Source organism: Glandiceps talaboti, chromosome 2 (assembly GCF_964340395.1).
Source record: "Glandiceps talaboti chromosome 2, keGlaTala1.1, whole genome shotgun sequence".
In the NCBI taxonomy this organism is placed as follows: domain Eukaryota; kingdom Metazoa; phylum Hemichordata; class Enteropneusta; family Spengelidae; genus Glandiceps; species Glandiceps talaboti.
Window position 1 is genome coordinate 25,935,062 of NC_135550.1, and position 12,265 is coordinate 25,947,326.

A 12,265-nucleotide genomic window follows, 5' to 3' on the forward strand; every position below is an offset into this window, starting at 1 on the left:
GGGTAATAGGGCAAACCACTGTTCACATTCAGTTGGAACTGTAGCATATGACAAATAGTCTATATAGATGATTACTTGCTAATGGCGATTTGATGTGAAGTTGAGTAATGGTAAAAACATCTTGTAATACACTCCCAAGAAGCTTATATCCCATTGGTTGCCATACTGCTTACACATAAAAAAATAAAGTTTTAATCTAACTGGTCAATGAATCAGTTCTGCTATTCAGGGACGAGATGTTTGTGAAAACAAATCTCTTTCCTGTTTGAGTACTTAGTGTAGCCTGTAAAATGGAAAGTAAAACTGTGGATGCCTGCAGTCTTCTTTTTGACTTGTTCATTCTTAATGGATTTCAGAAATCAATCAACTCGAACTATGAACATTGCTGAGATTATTACTAATTACCATGGCAACTAGAACTGTCAGTTTTAATGAGATTTAAAGATCACAGGTCTAAACAATATCTCCATATTAATGAACAGATATTTTTTATATAATTTGAGTAATAATCAATGTGCTCTTTGGGTACGTGTGTGCACATGTCCATGTGTATGTGTGTGTATGTGTGTGTGTGTGTGTGTGTGTGTGTGTGTGTGTGTGTGTGTGTGTGTGTGTGTGTGTGTGTGTGTGTATACAAAAATTGAATAGTTAATACATGTAAATTACTGTTTGCTCATATGACACGAAAATCAAAATTTGGCTTTGATTGTGGGAAGTCTGCAATCCGCAGACAATACACCTGTATTGTATAAAAACACAAGATTCATCATACTTGACACAACTTGAACCAGATGAGAGTAAGAAAGACACACATGGGCTTACATTTCAGATTTTGACACTGAAACCAAAAGGAGTTCATACTTTATCTGAATCTTTTACATTTTGTTTAAACCAAACCAAAGGGCAGAGAAAGCACACAAATACCCAGGATATACATTTCACAAATTACAAATACACCTTTACGTACATAAAGTTAAGCATGTTTGAAATGTGACACACAGTAGAATCTGAGAGGTCTGTAGTTGTTGGATGATTTCCCAAAGTCCAGTGAAGTCTAGCCTGTCTGTGGTGCTGGATCTGTGATTCTGCGATACTCATTCACTGTAGTGAGTATAACTTATTCACAACGAAGTCACAGATTCAGTGAGTTAGAAAAAGAACTGCACAAAGAAGAGTGGTACATTGTACGTTATATTTTCAAACTTGAGCAATGACAAAGTCACAATGTTGAAACACACCTGAAAAATAGTTGAACTTTTCATTCTCCTGAAGACAATTTCTATGTCCATATCTTACTAATGGCAAGGAAAGGACCAAGGAGGTCACTGGGTTGTCCCAAGAATCGCTTTATGAAAAGTGGCACAACAATCTCGACATTATTGTTTAACACAGAGACAGAGTACAGTTGATGTCATCTGAACAAATTCAATGCAGGTGAACAGCTTGGGTTATTGCCAGGGAATAGGTATAAACAGCTACATTTGAATAAATTGCAGGCAACTCATTGTTATATATTTTTGTACACATTCAATGACGCAATCACCATACTTCAGTCATTGCCTCATTTGAACAGTTTAAGGACTCCTCCCAATATTCAGACACCTTGCTTTTCAATTTCAACATATTTTAAAATGTCACAGAGTTGTTGACATCATCTGAGTGCATCTGAATATGTGTTACGAATATCAATCTTTTGTTTATCAATAAGTGAATCACCTTCTATCAGACCAGTTTCTATGACTCCTCCCAAACTTCATGTCTTACTATTCAATTTTCAAGATATTTCAAAATGTCAAACGGCTATTTACATGGAATAGTTTGGATTTAGTTCAGGAATGGAATGCAGGCTTTGTGATGAAACCTAGGAACAGTAACAACAATGTCAGCAATGCCATGGAATGATTCTGGAAGCTCCATATCAAACTTCTGACATCTGGGTAGAATTTACCTGTCCAGAAAGCCACAACCCCTCACCTATTTTGTTTTTGTTTTTCATTAACTCAATTACGCCTAATGATGGTAAAGGCATTGATTCATCTACATGCAACCCCTCTCATTTTATACTGGCTCATGTATGGTACTATACATGTAATCCAATGTTCTGACTTTCAAATCTCAAAACGAAAACCAACAATGTTACAAACAGGATATATTGAAGGCATTCCAAGAACTACATTTTGTATTATTTACTTATTTACTATTATTTCGCAATTATACTACCGATAGTACTTAAAGAGCCAACTTCTCAGCAGTTAGACTTTAATATCAGCTACATTTGTACAATTGATTGATGTTATTATTACTGTTATCACAAAATTCAAGTGTCAAATGAGACATCATAAAATTTACCCTACAATGTATACATTCTTCATACATTCACATCAACCTGGCTCTATTCTGCAGAAATAGTGAGAATACATGTACATCAGACAAAATCAATGTAAAGAGTGGTTTGCATTGGTAATCTTCACTTTCAACCAAACTGATATTTGTGTTATTTCATAAAACTTACTTGGTAATACCAAGAAAGTATACTTTTATTATACGGACAATACCCTTAAAAAGGTAAATAAATCATTTCACAAATACAATATAAAATTCAATGACACCCAATCAGCACACTTGTGAATTAATGTCTTCGCATGCTGTGACATCTTTTTATACACTACAGCATCTTTAAACTTTGGGTCATCTCATATTTTTGTTGAAAACCAGAATTAACAGTTTGTATGTCACAGCAGTTAAAGACTTAGGTGGACAATTTTACACATACATCTCTAAAAGTAATGGTTTTAGTGGAGTGTAAGAGTCTCATGAAACAGATTTTACAGGAACAACATAGCATTACCCTGATACACATTTTTAGAGTTCAATATATCGATAACATCATCACAGTCTATATATCCCAGTGACATAATTGCAATACTAAATTTTCTACAAACTTACAGACTAAAATTATAATAATGTGGGTATTTATCCATAGTAAACATCACTTTACCAATCCCAAGCACTGATGCAACCACTATATGACTAAAAGCTGTCTCTCGTTACCAACCAGGTAGGTTCATAATTACGCCATTCACATTCAATCACATAACTTGACCTTGAACATAACATCTTATAAAACATTATATGATTAAAATCACAGCATGTCTTTCTTCCAATTCCATGTTCAGAGATACATGTATGATGGTTGAATTCTAATATGAGCCAATAGGCCAAAGTAGTTCTATTTTCTGTGCCATTGATATGGAGTTCTATCATACCCCTGGACCCTTTTCTTCTCACTTTCAGAAATCCTAATGTTGAAAGCAAATATTACAACATCCCATACATAACAACAATATAAAACATAATGTATGTAGACACCTTCCTGAACAACAAACATTTTCAAATATAGTATATAATAAGTCATTGAGAATGACATAGTCCCTGCTATGATTGGGTTTTAAGGAACTGGCAGTTGTCATTTTCTTGATATCACTACTCTGATCACGCTACAACACTTGTGAACCTAAATCAAACAGACTTAGATATGTTGTGTCTGCTCGTTGGACATGGAACATGCCTACTCATGTTGTATCTCCTCGTTGGACATGGGACATGCCTACTCTTCAAGATGACGTGATGGAATAAACCATTCAACAATAAAGGATGGGTCGGGTATGAATGAGATCTGTTCAAGCATATCTGAGTTATGGCTTTGGACAGGGAAAATTCGCAAACAAAATGACTGCTAGGCGACCATATTGGATCGTATCATGAAACAAATTGACGTGCATATGTATGCCATTGTATGTTGCTCCTGTGCCACGTTTGAAAAAAAATCGGTCCAGGCATCTCCAAGAAACGGCTCTGGACGGACAGATGGATGGATGGATGGACGCACGCACGGACAGAATCCAATCCATAAGTCCCCGTCCCGGACGACTAGAAATCTGGACAATTCAACTCTCTTGCTATCGTAATCACAGAAAACAGAGTTGTAGGGCAATGACAGCATGTTGCCTACTGAAAGACTTCCAACCATGGAATTTTTGGCTAGCTTTAACATTTATTCTGCATATATCACATACTCTGTCTGTGACAACATTGTCTGAGCCATGGCATGAAAACAAATTTTCATACTTTGTCTGCCCACAATATTTGATTGACACTGAGCTGAGGACATGATACAAATTAACATGTGAATAACAGACACAACAGTTTGTACTAATGGCACTAAAAGATAGCTACTATGATATTATGTGGAGAATTTTAATTGGTACCACTCAAAAATGCATTGACAAATACATTGACCAAACAGTAGATTGTATGAACACACAATCTTTGTCATACAACTATACTAAAAGCATACTTTTTTCATGTTACATGTACAATTATATACCTTCTCAAACACCATTCTTTTTGGCAAGATGGATGACATACATGTAACTCGTGCTTGCAGTGTTTTCTGCTGCACTTTCACTCACTATGCTTGTGAAAGCAGATGCAGAGAACACTGTAAGCACTCATGCAAATACCCCAAGTATGCCACACTTGCAATCACTTGTCATGACATTCTGTCATAGTATAGACTATATTTTATGGCTATTGGTAAAAAAACACAGGTTACTCATCATTATACAATTAACCACAGCCACAGCCACATTTCCAGACATGATTCTGAAGCTATACAATTTGTGACATGCACAGACATGTGTTGTCATGGTGCAGAAACACCAAAGAATAATCCTTTATTTTTAGTTTGAATGTTCCATACAACTTGGTAAAGGCAAGGTATGGTATATTTCATTCTACAGTTTGAAATCGTAACACAAATGTGTCTATGTTTAACAATTCTGAAACTTAAACAAATGAATCATGCCAGACATACTGATAACTCTTCTTTTATATAATCCTCAAAGAGAGATCGCCACATTTTTGAATATAAGAGGTCAAACTGCACCTATAACTAGTCTAGCTATGAGTGTAAATACAATAGTATTGTTTCCTCATCATCAATGCATGGTTTTGAGTGCAACTGAACAAATACTTAACATTGGAATTTTGCCAACTGTTTCAAGGTTGACCTGGAAAGTTGGTATTTTCAGGGAATGTATAGGAAGTGAAACATTGTTGACATGTAATACCCAAGAAAAGTAAATAATTCTTATGAAATGATGATAATACCCTAAGTCAAGGTCAGACAAGGTCAATGAACCTCACAATACATATATCAAAGTTGCAGTGTTGGGCTATCCCTATATGTCAGATTTAGAAATACATGTATGCACTGTCAATTACATATAATTTCATCATCTGTATTTAGATTGGCATTTCAAGCCTTTCAAGAGAATAGTGTTCTAACACAAGCAAATAAACTACATTACAAGTTACACTATGGCTCACAGAGATATTTTAAAAACAAAGGTCATGACATGAGAATGACCTCTATGCTCATATATCACGAAGTCAACATGCCATTGAACTATTGACAGCTGTAAGCTGCTCATTGTCATTTCAATATTTTTTATCATTTCAGTAATTTTCATAAATTCAAGTTATAGAACCAACCTTAATCCTGCCAATCAATACAGTAGGTGTGAGATACATGCATAATTAAAGAAACAATCATTCTGTATGAAACTGTACAAGTCAAGCCTTGTTTACACAGAGCTGATTTTGACTGAATTATCTTGTCTATTAGGCACTCTGATTGATTTGCCATTTGCCTTGCTGTATACCCAGTACTATGTAATGTTGGTGTAAGACAGCAAATGTCAAGTCCAAGCCAATGTGTGTAGACAGCTCATGGAAAGCTGACTCGAAAGAGTACTTTTTCAACAAGCAGCTAATACCATATGCCACTTGGCTTCACCGTTATAACATAAATATGTTCATTTTATTGGCACGCATTGTTCTCTATTGCCTCCTCAAAACTTTGTTACCTGTTCAATATATTTTGCAAAGCCTGGTTTAGGTACGTATTATTTCCTTCATAAATAAATCTGACTTCATGACAGTAGGTGCACACTTCAAGGCTTTATTTTTTAATTCATTTTTTAATTTTAATTTTAATTTTATTTATTTATTAGGAATGTCCTACGAGAAACAAGTCCCATTTACAGGCTCCTAAAATGAAAGATACAAATAAACTACACAATCCATTTTTGTACAGCAGGAAAACTACAAACACAATAAGACAGATAAAAACAGAAAGTATATACAGAAAACAACAAGTTGAGTAAATTAGTTAAAACTTGCACGTCGAATGTCTGCCTTATACTTATGAATATTACAAAAATGTCAATATCAGGAGAAGATCAAACTTTTTTGTTGAAAGTATTTATACATCTGTTAAGCGGAGAAAATTTCAAAATGTTTATTCTACAACGAGGAGGTCTAAAAGTGGGACAAGCACCCAGAATTTTTCCTGGCACAACTAGATAAGATATAATACCATGGTTGCCATTGCAAGCATCAACATTCCCCATGGCTCAGATATAGGCATCAGAGCATATTGTATAGGCATAATTCTAATGAGGGTTAACCTTGAATTAATTTATCATAGGTAATGTGTACATACTATGCCAAATCTACAATCTTGCAAGCAGCAGTTCACGTGATATCATTGTGGTAAAGAGTCAAAACCATGAAATTTCAATATGTAAACAGCTAGACTACAAATACATGTAACCTACATCTATAACACGTACACTCTTTTTACCCTTCCCACTTGAATATTCATATTTACACTATTCCTTGTTATCTTTGTGTATATTATAAAGTTTTTAAAAAATCAGTCACATTGTCACTCAAATACTAGAGAATGTAATATGCAAAATAAGTTGGATTTTGACATTTGAACACAAAGGTCAAAGGAAAGGTCACATTAATACCAACAGCAACAGAAAGATTGTATCTGACAATAGGTGATAGACAGAAGTTTTATAAGCATGCTGTGCTAATGGGGTATACATTTTACTAGTCCTGCTTGCAGACTATGCACTCGTCTAGATTACTGACATGATGCTCAACACTGTCCTGCAAAAAACAATGTACTCAGCCTATTTTGAGTGCGGAAACAAATTGCATCTGCACCAATTACCAAAGAATTACATACCCATCAATCAAATATTAGCAATAGATCAAATATGTACTCATTTTACATCTCTATGACGATAGTGGTCGATGGTAATATCCAAAAAAGTGTCGAAATCAGAACTTTTCCAGTTCCGGTTGTAATTTCAAACATCCCACCTTACAATCGCCGCCATATTTGATCAGGATTTCTACTCGGTCATCGTACTTATTAAGGTGGAACTCTGAAATTATGTTTGAACTTGTGATTTCGAGATTTTTGGTCCTAAGAACTGGGACTTTTATAGCCATGGCGAGGTAAAATTACTAAATAGTCGATTTATTGCTAATATTTAACCACAGGGTACGTTAATTCTAGTTACCAGCATTTCTGGTATGCCCAGGTTTCACGGCTGGCTCTTCACAGGATGAAGAAGGAAGGAACGACTTACTCCGTATGCAAGCAGGACTAACATTTTACTAGTATGATAGAATGGCTACTATACTCAATTCAAACTTTTCAACTATACGGTAATTGTTCGACACAGCACTGTGTGTCATACAGATGTGTATCAACTAAACTGTGACTGACAAGTGTATGGGAACTTTTCAGACAACTCTTTTGGAACTTGATTCATTTTGAAGTGTATCATACAATGCAGGTAAATGACACTTAAACATTGGTGAATGAAACCTGGCAACTCAAAGTTAGTGTGTTTAACACATGTGTATGGCTGGCATGACATTTGTTTTGGTGAGACAGTCAGAAATGCATGTCTCTATGGTTACTAATACCTGGTGTGTACTGAAGGGGAAAACCTTCACTGTCCAGGAAGTAAAGTAACTGAAATGCTTAGACTGAGTGGAGGATTTCTGAATGTGATATATATTTTCAATAATATGAGTGCCAACACGATGCTCTGATTTTAATAACATCACATTATCACATTGGGTTTTTTCAGCTGTTCCTTTCAAAGATTGTGGAAGGATTCAGAGCAATCAAAATCATGTAAAAATTTCTCAACTGTCATGGCGATGGCTGTTACAATATACATTTTCACCAGTGACCACATACCCAGATTTACTTTTTCATGGTTGTTTATTCTAATAACAGATTTTCAGCCCCAACAGATGAAGTCTTGAGCGATAATTGGAATGGGCTCTGTCTGTGAACGTATCTGTTTGTACATGCACTTGTGTTAAACACACTTAACATTCTTTCAAACTTGGCACAAAAGTGACATACCATATGTAGTATATAGTTGCAATCTCGAACTTTCGTAACTAACCCTATCAAATTTGAATATATAGTAGCTATGTCTGTCATATAAATCCATTATTTATATATTGCTCAGGAACTATAATGAATAGAAGCTTAAGTTCAAGTCTAGTCACATAGTGAATGGGGAAGCGATTCAGAATTGAGTTCTATACTAGTAGTAGTACTCCATCAGCAAGCAGAACTAGGACGAGCCTGAAATACTGAATACCAAACACTTTTTCCAGGAATGCTACAGTACACACATCTCACATACAGGTTTGCTCAACTTGCAGAATAGTATAACAAGACCTAAACACAGTGAAGAAAATTATATGTAAGTCTATAGCCTATTATTACCATATCAAAGAAAGAATCATCAATTTATGGATTTGTAATAAATAGTCCAATTTATGTAACATTCAATTACAAGGTGTGTAATGTACACCTTGTCCTGGATTTTGCTCATCTGAGAATCCCAAACATACATCACATTGTATACAATACAAACATTTATCTGGAAGTAAAACTGAAAACTTGTTAAGGTTTCTCAGTGAAGTAAAATATTATCTACCTAGGCTCCTGGTCAGTTTTTCCAGGGTTTTGTTACAATATACAGGAGACTGTTGTTGTAACTGATTTCCCCCACTTTGTTCCAGAGGTTTGCAGATCATTTGAGACAGGCATTAAAATTGTACTTTGAAGTTACAACACAGGCTGGGGTCACTATTACTATTACTAGTACAAAATGTATTAGATACACCATTTAAAGCAAAAGTCTAAGACACTGCAGCGGTAGTATAGAGGAAGGAATAGCATTTTCCTTCTGTAAATTTGTAAATAATGATATTCAATGTATGTATGTATATATACATGTCTTTTCATATACCAATAGTGTTACAGGCTGTACTGTGTAAAGTTGAAGCCATCTAGTAAACATTCACTCATAGCATGGTGACATTGTTATACTAAGAATACTGGTTAAAAATACATTGTATGTGCTGCATTTGTAACTTAGCACTTGGATGAGCAAAAATTACAAAAGTTAAAATGGCAGTTAGGATAGCTGAATTACTACTATAAGATTAGTCCTTCAAGGCTACAGGTAGGCTAGCTAGCACTTACCAATAATAAGGTAGTAATAGTATTGAAAATCAATTTAACTCAAAGACATAATTGCTATGATAGTAGTTTAAATCAAATGTTATTTTATTGGCTAGATCTAATTTATTCCAATATACAGGTATATTTACATTTTACCTGTGTCATGTTCTCGTAAATGGTTTGGTAAATGCATAATGTAAATTCCTAAGTGACAGCGGTATCATTTTCACATCATTTACTCTAGATCCTATGAAATCTTACATTACACACATTTCACAGCCCTTGAGTATACGAAGATGATAATAAGTAAGCAAGCCATCCATCCATCAATTACCTTTCTGAATTCTATCTACAATAACTAAACAAACCATCCATCCATCAATTACCTTTCTGAATTCTATCTATATACCTCCAGTTACACAGGCCATATTAGTCTATAATTGACACAATTACAAAAACAGTACCAGAAAGTCTGAGAGACTAATAATAGTTTCACACAGTTCTTTAAATGATTAAGTTTTAAAATACTGTCTTTATTGTAGCAATACTAGTAGCAGTACTCCCAAGTAGTACTGCTCTGTTCTATTTACCAGTCAGTACAAGGGTTGACACTCATAAGGTCACATCTGTGAAAATGGAATTTTCCAAAGGTCATGTGAAGAAGCATTAACATGTATTTACGTAATCATAAAAATACACTATTTTCACATCAATAACTAACAATTATTGGGGATCATTGCTTGTATTTTTCTTTCATTCAATATGTAGTCACCTGTTATCCATTTTCAATGTAATTTCTACTTAAAAACAAAGAGCTGTTAGTTCAAACCTATACATGACTTAAAGTTTAAAAAAAAAACTCTATTGGCTGTGTATTGTGTGTTAAAACTGAAATGATCTCATTAAGTTTTTAAAACTGTCAATCTTCACAGCTCCAATTACACAGTAATAATATTTGTGTTTGAATATTTTCACAGCACTGTAAAGAGAAACTGGTATCCAACCAAGCAATCATTAGAGTCAATAATACACCTATTGGTAACATCTTTCAAAATTGCAAACTCAACAAATGCCTTTTGTCTCTGAAAAGTATACTTTTTTACGAAACACTAAACAGCTTACAACCCAACAGTTTTCAATCTACCAGTCTGTTACAAAGATAATTTACCAGAATTACTTCTTCCACCCCACCCAACTCCCATTATTAATACACAATTGTGGTTGAATGCACAGGAAATATACATAATTATTATTTTACCAGGTTTTCCCATTTTCTGTTATTAAAATTATTAAAGTTTAAACTAGTACTGAGTGAGAGTCCAAGTGCATGACATAAATGTCCTCCTATATTGTCCCTTCCTTTGAGCTTGTAGTTAATACATTAGTTTTCCTTTAATAAATGTAGCTGGGTAGGGAAGGCATTCTAATATTCTTCAATTATGCTTGAATAGTTGGGTTGCAGTTAAGCAAATTATTTTGCATTTCATAATTGTAAATGGACTTTAAAGTGGATCACTTGTCCAATCGACATTAATGGATGATCACACAATGTTACACAACCTCAATAAACGTTAGTTTGGGGGGCCATCAATGCGATTGCTGAACTTCATTTTTGCACTTCTAAGAAAATTTCAAAACTTTCAATAATAACAGATTCTGTATTTACTATTGAGATGTTGATAAAACTAAAATATACTTCTAATGTGATATACAGTGCCGGGTTTCCAGTAGTATTTTAATGTGTTTTACAATCATGTTTTTACATTGCATCAATCGTAGTGGTGTGACCACTACAATTTTGTGTCAATGTCACACTTTTGAAGGTTTGTCTAGGGGGAGGGGAGGGGGTTTTGTCCGAAACAAACAATTTTATTAATGCAACAAACTTTTAGTTTATAGATTAATTACCTGTTGCACATGGATCATGTCCTACGTACTCACATGTGGCCATACATGTAACTTTAATATGTACATGTGTGTACGCGATGCAAGTCGATGTTGTTGGAAAAAACACACACGAACTTACATGTAAATTACATGTAACAGTTTTGAGGATATGTTTGGTCAATCAATTTCAAGGGTAATGAGAATGTATATTTGACACTAAAACATGTAATCGATGCCATGTCAAAGGTCACGCCTGTCAGCAGCATGACATACTGGTGACAGGCACTGGTCACCAGCATGTTGTGCTGGTGACCGGCGCCTGTCAGCAGACTCTGCCAATATTGATCACCAGTACTAGTATACATTCATGATTCCCAACTCCACCTCAGGATCCCATTGAAACCTCCCATCCCCCATTCTCCGCCCTAGTTGGGTGTGGGTTCAAGTTGATTTCACTGATCAGTTCAATATTGCTTTTTACTGCATGTGGGGACAGGTGGGGAGAAGAACCAAATTCAATTCAATTTTGATATGATTCAGATTTCACGTGGGGAGAGGGTGTAACTTGTAAAGAGACAAAGTTGCTCACTGTCTGTGATAGTCAACTATTACATCACAGAGATAGTCAAAAAATGTCAATTTCTTTTTTGGAAAGGTGATCGACAGGTAGACACAATACAGTTCATAACATTTACATGTAACCATACAGTGATGATAAACAACACCCGGCTGTCAGTTCCTGTTCTGACTGGAATTGTACGTCATTCTACTGCCCCTTTCTACAGTTACCCAACAGGTCATGCTTTATGGGGGTCTCTTTCATCATCTCGAACCAGCCGGTTGGAGTAATAAAAAACAATATCAGTCCATGGGAAACGTCGTAATTCAGATTATATTTACTGAAAATTTATAACATGATGAAAATCATATTCACTCGTTGTCTTTGGATCAATT

General features: G+C 34.9%; 1 protein-coding gene across 1 annotated transcript in view; it reads right to left on the reverse strand.

The window, feature by feature from the left end:
• The window catches only part of LOC144453547 (hypoxia-inducible factor 1-alpha-like), a 51,924-nt gene that overhangs the window by 38,902 nt on the left and 757 nt on the right, over nucleotides 1-12,265 (reverse strand). The window lies entirely within an intron of this gene.